General features: G+C 37.5%; 1 long non-coding RNA gene across 2 annotated transcripts in view; it reads right to left on the reverse strand.

Moving 5' to 3' along the window:
• LOC148186598 (uncharacterized) overlaps positions 1-14,207 on the reverse strand; it is a 251,276-nt gene that overhangs the window by 172,515 nt on the left and 64,554 nt on the right. The window lies entirely within an intron of this gene.

Raw genomic sequence — 14,207 nt, forward strand, 5'->3', positions numbered from 1 at the left:
GAGCAGACGTCAACTTCAAAGTGCTGTTGTCGCCCCTGAGAGGCTGTAACGAAGCCCGGACGACAAGCAGAGTCAAATGGGAGGAAGCCGCAGAATACTAAACACTCAAGTCAATGCCGGCTGACGGCTCATAACAGATTGAGTGATTTCAGTGAACTGCAATTCCGAATCCAGCCAGATATCAGGTGTTTTATCAGCATCTGGACGCGCAGAATTCATCTGGACATATGCTGTCCTGAAAACAAGAAAAACTCTGCATTTGAAAAAGGGGGATTGCTTTTTACATAAAGATTTCATACGGGCCGGCTGTATCTATCTCATTTTGCACACAGAGGTCTTAGGTGGTGATGAATGTGAGAAAGAGGAAGGAGATGCTTTGCAGATGCTCTCAAACAGAATACAGATGAAAGAGATGTGCAGCAACATCAGAGTGGTATGTTTCACTGAAGTTTCGTCTTCGCACCTTAAGAAACTGGCTTGAAAATAGTTCTTTATTCCACCCACGAGGTACAAGAATAAAAGGCACCTAATTTTTGAAAAATAATATAAAAGATGATACAACAAAAATAGACCTGACAGAAGTCTGTGTATCCGATGTTAATTAGAGTAATGATTAAAGGGCTAGTCAAAAACTATCTTATATCAGAGAACAAAGTTCCAGCAACATTCTACAATAAAACGAGGGTTAGGGTTAACAAAAACTTAACATAATTACACAAACGTGTAAATAAATCCCCTCTGGGTGTCCTTCTGGTAAAATTTAAGTGCGTCAATCCATGTTAGGAAAGGAGCAGAACAGCATTAAAAAAGTAAAATTAGTACCTCTGGGTCATATGCCTCTGTGAACCAGTGAAGTTGCTGTCTGTGATAACTATGGACGATTCAGCCCCCCATCTCTCATCCCCTACCCCCATACCTCATAACTAGCATATGTGTTCTTGAGATATAGCAAAAACAGGTTTTGAGAGGTCACAGCAACCTTGACCTTTGCGTACCAATGTCTAATCCATCCACTGAGGGAATTTGCTGAAGGTGCTCTTTAAATATCACATTCCCAAAAATGAGACATACACAAGATCCCAGTGGCCCTAACTTTTGAAGTTTGACCACCAAATTCTAATCAGTTAATTGAATCCAAGTGGATGTTTGTGCCAAGTCTGAGGAAATTCTTGAGTTCACAAGAATGAAAAATACGGTCACAATTAACTTAACCTTTGACCACTACATCTAATCAGTTCATCCTGAAGTCCAAGTGGACGTTTGTGTAACAGTTAGTAAAATTCCTTTAAAGGCGCTCTTGAGATATCATGTTAATGATAAAAGGATGGACGAATGAACAGATGAATGGATGAACGGACTACCCAAAAACATAATGCCTCCGGCCATGGCTGTCATCATTTTTTTTAAAGAAAGGAATTAGTCATTTAAATTTAACTACCAGATTTTACAACTTCTATTTTCATTTCTATGATTTAGAAGATGGATTTTGACTCACTGTCAGTTCATCAAAGTAGTTCATTGAATAGTTCATCAAATTGCTCTGGAAATGATCTCAATGATATCAACTGTCATTGGTGTTGTCATTATAGTTTTAATGTAGACTGTAATCCACTTGAGAGCAATTTTTAAAATTATGTGAAGTTTTTGGCGCAGGGCCCTTAATTCCTTGATGTGAATGAAAAAGAACATACCTTTGCCTCAACTATTGTCAGTCTTAATACTGTTTTTGATATGATATTAATATGTTGTTCCATTAAGGGGATCTAAAAGCTTAAATAGGAGTACAATCAGAGGCATGTTTGTTCAATTTGCACGTGTCTCAGGTTATAACACTCAGCTGTGGTGATTTGCTTTTTTTTTTTTTTTTTTAGTCTTTTTTTATGTTTCTTTAATTTTATTCACTTATTTGGAGCAACCTCCATTATTTCTGCAAAGCTGCTCTAATCAAAAACTAAATTGATATTAAACATTGATACAAATACAATGCATGAAAAGGGGGTCAAAACTAAATAAATCATATTGAGAGGATAGTGATGCATGAGTAAAAGTTTGTTAAATGTTGTATTTGTAGTGGGATAAAAAAAAGGACTGGTGGTTCAATTCCTGGCTGCTTGATCAAGTGTCCATGAGCAATACACTAAATTCCAAATTGTGTATGTAGGGTTTAACTTTGGACAAAACCTTCTGCCAAATAAATGTAATAATAAATAAAAAAATAATAAAATGCTTTTTGTTTTGCATTTTGGGTCTCTTCCAGTGTGTGTGTAGGGGTGTAGAGTGTCATTGCTTTAGGGTACTTAACCTTTAAAAAAGGTATCTCGCACAGTCATTGTTTGTAAGATCCTTAAACGATAATAGCTAGAAAATGAATTCTTTTGCAACAGAAAGCTACGGCTTCTTTCCTCTCCGTCATAACTTCATGAACTTAGGGTACCTCGCCTTATGTGCAGCCCAAACTTGGTATTTCGCTACAATTTTGCCAGTATTTTCCTGTACAGAGATCATTGTTTGTATAATCCTGTTTATATCAATCTATGCTTATAATCACGTCATTGCACTATGTTATGCGGCCGCCTATGCAAAAACATGTGGTGGCATCAGAGTAATAATTGATAAACCTATCACAACCCATTTGAACTCTGGTTACTGTATAAAAATGAGCATATCTCAAAAATAAAATAAAAAAAATAATGTACATTATTTAAATAGCTCTTGGAGTGTTAAGAAACATTTGGTTATGTTAGTACATCTAGAAATCATTTGGATCAATCAGGTTTTATGCTTTTTATATTGTAAAAATCTAATAGAAAAACATGTAATATTTTTGTATTTTTTAATGACAGTGTCAAGACTTTAATCAATTACAACGGTTTGCTTACTTACATAACCAAAATATCAAAAAATAGTTATTAATTACATTAAATAATATTCAATATTCAATTTACCTTAAATCCCCTTGTGGGGCATCATTTCCCATTAAAAAGGGAAAATGACAGCCAATTTGTCACCAAAGTTTCATTAAATATACTAAACTATCAACTTGGAACTCTGATTGATAATTAATTAATAACTTAACCAAAGTTATTATACCAATAGCTCTTAAAAGCTTTTGGATTTCTGACAAATTGGGAGTTGGCACCATTAACTTTTGTAAAATATATCAAAGAAAATGAAAAAAGAGAAAACACAAAATATGACCTTCACTAAATAAACCTTACCAAAGAATAAAAGGAATATGTGTGTGATAGAGGTTTCACAATAACAGTCCATTTATCATCCAGCTGTCGCATCAAATTTAACTGTTCGTAATGTACAATTTATTGGTGCCAAGAACCCAAGCTGATACTCAGAGTCACATTCCTACTCATTTTCCAAAGTTTTTTAACCTGCCCACGCAACAGTGTTCATGTGATAAAAAGGAATCAAGGTATCACACATATCACTAATCTCTCTCACTCTCAAACCCAAATTTACATATATTTACAAACTGAATGTTTTACCAGGCTGATTCTGTTACAGTGATATTTTCAGAGGTGTAGAAAATTAGATTCTTAAGTGTTGTTCTTCGCTGAAGCAGTCACTGAGAAAGTGAGATTTCCCACTGGGATTACAGTTTTTCTCAGTTGCTTTGGCTCAATTATCTAGTGTTGAAGTCTCCAAAACAATATGTGAATTCCTTGACATTTTCATGCTTGTACACAACAGAAAGAACAGTTGTCATCCTTTTTAGCCATTTGCAAATTTTTCAACCCAATTAAGCAAATGACTAAGCACAATTCTCAGTACACTCTCACCCATAAAACGACCACACTGGTCAACTGCAAGAAGTGTACGATGACCCAAATATTGAAGAAGCCCCCAAAGTGTGGGTGGGAGGGGTGGTAAATGGATTTACCAAACACAGGACTTTCATCGAAGATGGGTGTTCTCATCACAAAGTCAGAGATGACTACTTTTCATATCAACATAGCCTAGTATGCTAGTCTGTGTAGCATGCTAAAGTAGTGAAGCAAGTGACATGTCCTCTGTGATGTATAGCATTTGACAAATGTCAAGTTATGTTGGTGGCAAAAGTACTGATATCATGTCAAACCACTGTTTTTACATATAGTTTTGTTGCCTAAACCTAACCTGGTAGTTTTGGAGCAGAGCTGCAACCATTTCATGAGGTTGCAAATATGTTTAAAATGTTGATTGTGTAAAAAGATAGACGATGTGTCCCCACTTACCCTTGCTATGCTTAAGTGATGCTAAAATATTCTGGATATGCCCGCTGCCATCTTGACGTCATTCAGAGCAGCAGTCAGTGCAGTAACAATCTCCGCAGTGGAGGAGTTCCCGCCAAAACACCAGTCCTCCCAATCACGAGCAGCCCCATTGAATGCGAGTACACAAATTGGCTAACACGGCTGTCAATCATGGCGGAAAATCCCCCTTTTGTAGAATTGAATAACTCGCTAAAACTGAACTTTGGGGCCTGTCATTTAAGTCCTTTTGGAAGTCAGTTCATATCAGCCTATTTTGCCGTTAGGTATGAGAGACACAATTAAAAAAAAGAAAAGGTTTCTTTTCAGTTAAACAGTGTTACTCTTTCAAGTTTGCCAATACCTTAATATAATACTTAATAATTCTTTCATTGTGCAAGTTCTAACATGCAAAATAGTCCATCCAATTGCCAAGATCTGCTGAGTCCACATTTTATAAGTTGCACTGATATGGTGCAGCTGTAAAGTCTGCTAAATGGGGAGTTTCATACATCTTAGATCAACCAATGGCACATGCTGTCCAGTCATGACCATGGGTAATTCGTGAAAATAGAGGAGCTCAGATAAGCATTTGATTGGGGAAACAGCCAGCCAATCGAAGGGGTAGAGGAGTAAGGATGTAAGGTGAATGGAAAGACACAGACATGTCCTCGATGAAATACAGGCCACACTTGTGTACCATGTAATCAACCATGGCTTTCCAATAGCAGAGACTGCTCGTTGTGTGCAGCCAAATGCAGGCCAGTCCACAGTGTCATCAATCATCTAAACATTTCGTAAGGAAAACATAATTTAATCATCTAATACTGTGTTTCTTTGTGCTATTCCAATCACTGTAATGCTCCAGTACAGGACAAGAGATGTAATATGCTCATTTTTTTTATTTCATTGCATAAGACTACAGAATAACTTCATAATGATGGCTGAAGAACACCAGATAAGCAAAACGGTCACTGCAAAGAATGCCAGTTGACTCAAGAAAGATCCAGACTGAAATTTTAGAGGACAATGGTGTCTGTGCCAGTTCTCAACTCTTTCAGCCTGTCTGTGATAGACAAAGTATTGAAGAGACTTCAAATGACAGTGTAGCTTTTGAGGTGCCATTTGAGAGAAACTGACAGAGTGAAGGAGCTGCTCTACCAGTATGTACCAATAAAGCACTGCTGTACTCTCCACACATGATACCTACTATATATATTGTGTTTTCCTTTTATCATGACCTATATACCGTAGTTGTCTAGGATATAAGGGGCATGTGCACTTGCTGTTATTGTAACATTCTACAGTATATTTGATTTGCTGTTGGTGTTGCTGCTGGAAGGAAATTATATTTCTCATGCACCTGTATTTGTCAACGAGACTTGTTTCAATATGGCAAAAAGCAGGAAATATGTCGGAAAGATTACAGGCCATTGATCTGCAGTGGATGTGCCAGGCCAGCATGGTAGGAATATAAAAATGTATGCCGCAATTTCTGAAAATGGTGTAAGTACATTTATCTCCATCACTGGATCATACAACACCCAACACCTGGCTTTCCTGGACCCCCTCCATAGAGATCTCATCTCATCAGGAGTTTTGTCATTAGGCAGGTTTCAATTACAGATTTGTGCAAAACGTAAGCGATATTTTCAAAATGTCGATAACACACAATTGTGAGATGACTGCATTTCCAGAGTTATGTTATGCTACCTCTCTCGTGATGTTATGTGACTTCTTCTCCTCTAGTGATAACATTCCGAGAAGCATGGTGATGGATGTTGAAAACATCAGCAAGTTCATTTATATTGCAGCCACCATACTGTCCATCACTATTTCCAAAAGAAGGCAACGTAGGCGTGTTATGCAAGGGGTAATGGAAAGGCAAGCCCTTATACTTGGGAGCAGCCACCTATGAGGGATCTCTGAGATAATAGTCCAAAACTTCACAAAGGAATTGTGGATTTAAAACTTCGCTCAACTTTTCAAGAGTTATGCAATGCAGTTATACCTCTTGTAGCACCTGCTGCATCATGCCCGAGGGAGCCACTTCCTACCAACAAACACATAGCCATAGCATCATGTTAAAAGCGAAGAAAAAAAAGTATCCATTGCAGTTTTGCTAAATATGGCTTTTTTGAATTGCCTGAAATATCACGTCATCCAAGCATAAAAACTTTTTTTGCAATAAATGGGTGCTTTTTCAAAATGTATGCGTTTCAAGAGATGTTATCTTTTATTCATAATTTCAATTTGTACAATTTGAAGGTCAGTGGAAACCTATCAGTGGAAACTTATTGTTCCTCCCACCATACTCTCCATTCTTAAATGCTATTGAAGAAGTCTTTTCTGCATGGGATTTGAAAGTACACAATCACTGACAACAAAAACGAGATGTTTTCCATTGACTCAAGGGATGCTGCTTTTGATGACATAACAGCAGATGAGTGCAGAGGACAGTTTCGGCACACACAGGGATTCTTCCATCATCACAATGCAAGATAGAGCATGAGGTGTGAGGTTGATGAGAGACTGTGGCCAAACAGACACGAGCAACAGGATGCCCAGTGACTCCCAGCACTATAATTTTATTTTGTTACCATCTTATACTAGTGAATACAGTAGGCCTGCTTTCTTTCCACAGTACATGTTTTTTTGTTCTGTGCAGTGATGTGTAGAGTCTCAGTTTTTTTCTGTTTGCAGTATTGTATTGTGTTGCATGACCATGGTAGGATAAAATAAATTGTATTTCCTTACGTAACATGCAAATCTGATGCCCTTTTGCTTTACTGAGTGGAATGTAAAACCATGTATTTGTGAAAGCATCTGAAGAGTATTTACTTTGATACACAACAGCTGTCAGTTAGTTTCTGAAAAAACAGACTGGCACAGTGGGCATGTAGTGTCAGTGACAACATGCAGGACGAGACTGTTTATATATTAAGAGATTTGCAGGGGCGTAAGCTTGGGTGGTATCATATATCAAGGAATTTAGAAATCCCGAATGTATGTTTTTCAATAGCGCCATAAATACAGGCACTCCTCTTTCTATTAAATTGTATGTGGTGCACAGCACGCACCACCAGAGCACAGTCTCCTGTCTCTAGCTACCATACCAATTCCCACACGTGTGTTTGTGTGTGTGTGTGCATTTTTATAAATAAATAAATAATTCATTTATTTCCAAATAAATTTTAATAAATGACTTTTGATTAAGCAAAAGTGACCAATGCTGCATGTTTTGACAGAATTAACTGAATGTGTTTTTATGGGGGCATGGGGTCTCAATGGGCTTCTTTACCTCGGGCCCCCATGAGTGTAGGATCACCACTAGAGATGAGGAACACATTTCAGAGTCCACTGTTATTCAGACAAACATCTATCTATCTAACTATCTATCTATCTTTCCATTTTTTTATAATAAATGAATGTAATAATGACATATTTTGCATGGTGGAAGTAAAGACATGCCAAACAGAGGCAGATGGGCTGGCGTATCACCTCTTATTTCTGACATATTGAGCGTCTGGGAATGAAGCAGTATTGATGTCAGCTCTCTGTTCCTTCATGGGCATCGAAGGGACTATCGATGGGATTGATTCACATGGAAGGAGACTCAGAGTAGGAAATTACAGGGTCAGAAGATCTAAGGACATTATTGCTGATGTTTCTTTTTTTCAGTGCGGATCTTCACCAATAAATGGAGCAATTTGTGTGTCTCATCATTGCTCCGAGTGTTGTATTACCAATAAAGAAGTTCACAAGGTTAAAGCTATTAGGGAAGATATTTAGAGTATATAAAACACACCTGCCTCGTCAGCTGAAATACAAAATGAGGGGGTGCATAAAGAGCACTTCACTTCAACTGAGTGAGACACTGAAAATTAATACTGAAAATAATTTATAGTATTGAAAAAAAAAACCCTCATATGACCTGACTGTCAAGAGTGAAAAGATGGTTCAGACTACAAAACTATATATTCAAAATTCCTTTGTGTCTGGAATAAAATGCTTTTGCATTACAGCAGTGTGATGTGTGTGACCTTTTCAGTTCTTTGGGGCAACCCTGCCAAAGAAGATTTGATCATGGGTAACTTTAATAAAATCCATAATTACAAGCATGTGAATTTCCTAAAGTCTGTGAAAATCTAAACTGATACTCGACGTTTTATTGGAAACTTGAAAATCACTGCAGCATTGTCAGTAATTATCTTTGACTATGCAACCCTTTGAAACCTGAGCAAATTGGCTTGACTTTGGAAACATGGAAAGAAGGCAACTTGCAAAAAAGTAAGACATTACCCCCAAATTATTCAATTTAAAACATATATATAGTGAAAACTAAATTAATAATAAGATATAAGAAATTTTAAAATGAAAATTAAAAATACGGAAAAAGTGCTTAAAAATATAATAATTCTGGATTATCATTTTAAATATGTAATTATAATATTTTTCGTGGACACTTTTACCTCGTTTTTTGTTTTTCCATAGACATTTTTTTTTTCCAAAATCATTTCTAAACCTTTCTTTCAATGTGTGAAACATTATTTTTCATACTGCTCATTGCCTTTTTCTTTTGTTTTTGAAAGAAACTGCACCAATTGCTGCCATTTCAAAGGTTTAAAAATTTTTGAAAGGCATCTGAAAGCAACACAAGGACAGTAATGTCCCTCCAGGTTTCAAAGGGTTAAACAGATTTGGCTGTACTGAGTCAAGGAGGAGGACATAGGTTAAATATAGTCAAACGTTTAATAAAACAAATTAAATTTGCGGGCTGCTGTTGTTAGCCCACTAGCTAGCTCCTGCAGGTTATATTTATAACCTTACCCACACTATTTCCTGTCCCCTCCTGCCTTTGGTCACACGATGCAAATACATGTCAACATTTCAGTCTGATTGCGCCACAACACTGAGGATTGGGTGGGGCCACAATAGAGACCTAGTCCGCCTCTAGAGACGTATTGCAAATGAGTGTTGCAGTATCTGGGCGGAGACGTAGCACTGAAGCTTCACAGATGTTTGCCCACTGGGGAGAAAACCCTACTTGCACACTATATATCTCATTTTCCACTTTCTTTACCACTTCAACTAACTGAGGGTTTGCTCCAGATAGGTTTTAAACCCACTTCACCCAGTCCCCAAGCAGTAATAACACCCATGCACTATCAGGCTGCTGCCTTGGCCATCTCATAACATCACTCCAGCCAAAGTGTTGATTTACTGAACTAGTGCAGTGCACGGTGAAACATGCCTGTTCGGAACAGGTGAGTGTTTGGCCTGTGGCATTGCTGCTTGTAGCTTTCTTGAAAATCGTTCATACAAACAACATCACTCCTGACTCTGCAAAGGAAGAGCTGGGTCGTCGAAACTGGGTCCTGAACCATACACCTGGGTCCCAGATTTTTTCATGATTTTAAGATACAAAAAATATTGAATTATGTTGCTATTCTAACTGCACTACAAAATAACATACAAAAGGCCCTGTACTTACTCACTTACACTTAAAAAATATGCCACTGAATGAAATACTACTTAACATAACATGTTTCGATGAAGATTGCTTGACTCAGCCTGCACCACCATTGTTATAAAATAGAGCACTGATTTTTCTGGCAGTTATATTATTAGTGTTGTAAGTTAGTATGGCAAAGAAAAACCTATCCAAGTCAGCCTAGCTGTGGTCAGAAACTCAAGTGAAATAACTCACTGATACATGATCAACCCTCTTTAAGCCCCGCCCCCACTGCTATATAGAGTCACATTGCTATTTGCTTGTTTATTTAAAGTTTATTAATACTAAATGCAATGTGTTTTCCACGACAGGAGGTTAAGCAATTTTTTTTTGTCCGTTTGTTTGTCTGTTTTTTTAATTTTGTATGCAAGTATTTTTATATTGTTTTGTTTCTTCTCTCTAAAATTCGGACTTATTTGCGGGGCTGTGAATGCAGCCTTAGTGGCGTGAGGAGCTTGAGCACAAGGTGGATATTAATCTGTTGATTCAGCCCAAGCTAATCAGATCAAACGCAGAGAGGAGCAGGTGCTGCTTTCACTGCGCCAAACATTCTGCTGCTCCGCCTGTGCCCAGAGTATACTCTGCATTCCAAGAGTGTACAGTGCATATATTCCAGTCGTGCTCCTAATGAATGGTCCAGCTCCCATTATGTGGCAGCAGGTATTTTAATCATGGCAGGTCACCAGAAATAAATGAATGTGTAGGAAAACCCTGGAATATGTCATGTGTCTAAATGGCACCAACTCCTTGGGCCCCCAGCAATACACCCCGATCTACTTCACAGTGAAGTAGGGATAGGGATCCTTCTTTAAAGGCTTGTTTAAGAGTTGAGAAAAATATCCCACATCTAAGGTTAAAAATATCCAACAAACGGTCTAAAATGCATTATCACAAGCTTGAAAATGGGTGTTTTTTATTTTGTGACCAGCTGACATTTTGGAGATACATGGTTTTCATTGGGCAGCACAGATATATTATTACCCCCCCCCCCCAGTACTCCAGACCGCAGCCATCACCTTGCTCCTTTGACTCAATTTCAGAGGCATTTCAGTGGTGCATCGTGCCAGCTGAAGAATAGAGGGCTTATCATTTTCCACATTTCAAGTTGAGGTTACGGTAAATAGTTGAAGTGTCTCAGTACTTAACATAAATAAAGCCACGCCAAAGAGTGGCTATATTTACCAGTTTTATTTATTTATTTATTTATTTTTTTTTTTGGTGGCCTGGGGTTCTCTGTGGACAGTCGACCAGCAGCTGAGCCTCTCAGATAAGCTCCCAGCCAGAGAGAAAAGAGAGGGAACAAAAAAAGACGAGTGAAATAAAGAGCAGGCCAACGGCACTGTGTGATTGAGAAGGGCTCCATTTCACAGTAAAAAGCAGGCGAAAAGAGGGAGGAGGTCGCAGTCAACACAATGGGAATGGGAGAGTGGTGGTGGGGGGGCGGGGATAAAAGGCACAACATAGTATTAGGATACGGCCTGTGGGAGCTTTTTGGGGGGGTGAAATGGGAGAAAGTTGCAAGAGCATGTCGGTGACTGCACCCTTCAGTGCCGCACTGCAGGGAAGGCAAGTTTGGTTGGTCTCACACTAATGGTGGTGACAGCAAGCACTGAATGCTGAGATGCACTCAGTCTGTCTGTCTGTCTGTCTGTCTCTGTTTGTCTGACTTTCTGACTGTCTGTGAATATATGTGAACCTCCCTCCCCCTCTCTGTTTGCTGATGTGTTGCTGGCATTCAAACGATATTCAAAAAGATCCCATTTCTCTTTGGAACTTGTACAGTATATTGTTATAGGTCAAACCAATCTGTTTAGAAAGAATTCAAATGTGCCATTTATGCATTTTAGCAGCCATCACTATATGCCTTCATTCACACAAATAAACCGTTATCTTTCATTGTCTTGGAAAACCTTTCATCCCAATGATAACAAATAATAATAGTGATGATAATAATTATAGTAACAATAATTTTTATTATAATTTTTTAAAATTATTATTATTATTAGCACTCAAGGACACGATACCCAACACATAAAAAAAACAAGCTGAAATGCGTCCAAAGATCATAAAAGCAAACAATCATTAATTCAATAATACAATAATAAGTTAATATGAGAACAAAAACATTATCATAATCATACAAAGTTCCTAAAGTGATGTCATATTTGAGATGGCTTTCCTATCCAGAGGTTGAGAGGATGCAGATGTGTGTCAAGCCACAGACCATTGTTTGAGAGCAACAAAAAACAAAATTGGTTGTGTTTTGGCGAATCATCGCTGTGTTTCAAGAGGCTATTTCAACACCACGCATAGATGTTTTTTAGCAACCTGTGGCACCAGAGATTATTCCAAGAAATTGCCATTTTATTTTACTGGACATAACTGCGTTTACTGCCAAAATAGTGCCTCGAATAGCAATTTATTTTAACCGGACATTACATGCATTTTTCGTTGATTTTTATTGTGATATTGCTGCATTTTCTCCTGGGATACGCCACAAAAGATCTTTGTTTTTTGCAATTATAGTAAGAGTATCTGTAGTTTAAAGAGATGCATAATGCCAACATTTTTCTTGCATTTGGGTTTTTTCATCCTTTGAAAAGACCTTTCTAGGCAGAAAAAAGCAATCCATTTATGCGTAGCTGAATTTAGTTGATTTGTCTTCTCACTATGTATATGTGCTAATGTGCCTAACAATTAAAGAAGAGCAATCTGTGAGTCTAATGGTTATTTTAAAGTTATTGGTAATAAAAAGAGACGACACTGCAATATATACATTCTGGTTGCTTTTGATACCAGTTCGTCCAAACATGCAAACAACAGCAAGCATTTTCAATCTGGCATACAGATTGTGCATATGTGATCTTGCATGAAGGTGAGGGGCAAGGACGGCTGGAAAGTCATGAAAAGTGAGTGGTATATAAAAACCCACCTTGTGAAATAAAAGGTGACATAAACGTAAAGTGTCATTTGAAAACTTCCATTATGACGTACAGTGAATAAAGGCTTTTGAGAAATGTCAATTTGAAATGAAAAGAAAAAAAAATCCTATAATGTACTCTCTCTGGTTCAAAGCGACTCCAACAGTGGCGGACACAGCTGGAAGTTCTATGTGTCATATATAAAAGCTAAGGTATAAAATGAGAAAAAAAACGCAAGTGGAAAGTAAACTTTGACTAAAAGTTTGTCAAACAAAACAACTGTTGATTCAAGTTTATATCTTTATTTGAATGATTTTTATTAGATTAAACAAGTTTTAACTTTTAAATGAGGGGAACTTTTAAATAAATTGAACCAACTTAAAAAGATTTAAAGTGTTTATTTTACACAGTTTATTCACACAAATACTTCAAAAATGTCTTATTGATTTATTCATTCATTTATTTTTTGAACATTTTAGGCCTCTGTGAATCAACATTTCTTATTTTGTTAATCAACATGAGCATTAGTCAGAGCTGTACTCCTCATGAAAGTTAATTAGAGTCTTTTGAAAACCACAAAGACGCTCACGGGGTGTTTTTCAAAGTTCAACAGTCATAATAATCTAAATTTACATCGTGCATCACACGATATGTGGAACTGATCACTGTCATGGCAGCAGTCCTTTGAGAACGATTTATATTCTCATTAACCTTGAATTCTGTCTTATTTGTTGCAGATCAATACATTATTTCTGTTGAAAGACTAAACAACTTGCCGAGAGTTGAAGCAATCAAGAGAGCGAGTATCGGGAGACAGTTTGCCTGCAGGCATGTTGACTGAATCATAATGGAAACCTTTGCTGCCTCATTACACAATCTTAGCAAAACTAATAAAAGACCGGTATGTAGATAGTTTACCGGGACAAGACCTGTGTAAATTACATAGAAAGCCTATTGTGTGTAAATGAACAGATGGGATCTAATGCACGCTCAGATGTGTGCTTAGCTGAGGCAAATGAGGGAGGCAGAGGGTGCTTATTCTGCTTTTCAAAGAGAGAAAAGTGCTTCGGCTTTTTTCTCCCAGTTCTTTCTTGGCTTTGACGGGGAAGTTGGGGAATTGTTGTTGCACAGAAGGATTATGAATCTGCTGCAAAGCAAACATTTCTCATGAGTTGCAGTGTGGATTTGAATGCAAATTAGCAGTCCTACGTGCATCCTGAAATATACTGTCACCTGTGATATCAGTTTTGTAGTTCCCTTTCCTCCGACCTCTGTCCCAAAAGTGTTTCCAAATTAAATATTCAGCATGAACAAATGTGAGAACAAATGGTGCATAACTTTAAGCCGTCGGATCCAAGTTTAACAATAAGAGCCCTGTGAATTTTTAAGCCGCCGTTTGTTTTATTTATTTGTGTGTGTGCAGGGGGAAAAAATGAAACTAATGGATGTTGGCACAAACATTAACCTGTTTATCTTCAATAACATATTCAGTTATCACTGTGTCACTCATATTTCAAAGTAAAAACA

This window comes from Plectropomus leopardus, chromosome 17, assembly GCF_026936395.1.
Source record: "Plectropomus leopardus strain MGB_pleo_1.0 chromosome 17, ASM2693639v1, whole genome shotgun sequence".
NCBI lineage: Eukaryota > Metazoa > Chordata > Actinopteri > Perciformes > Serranidae > Plectropomus > Plectropomus leopardus.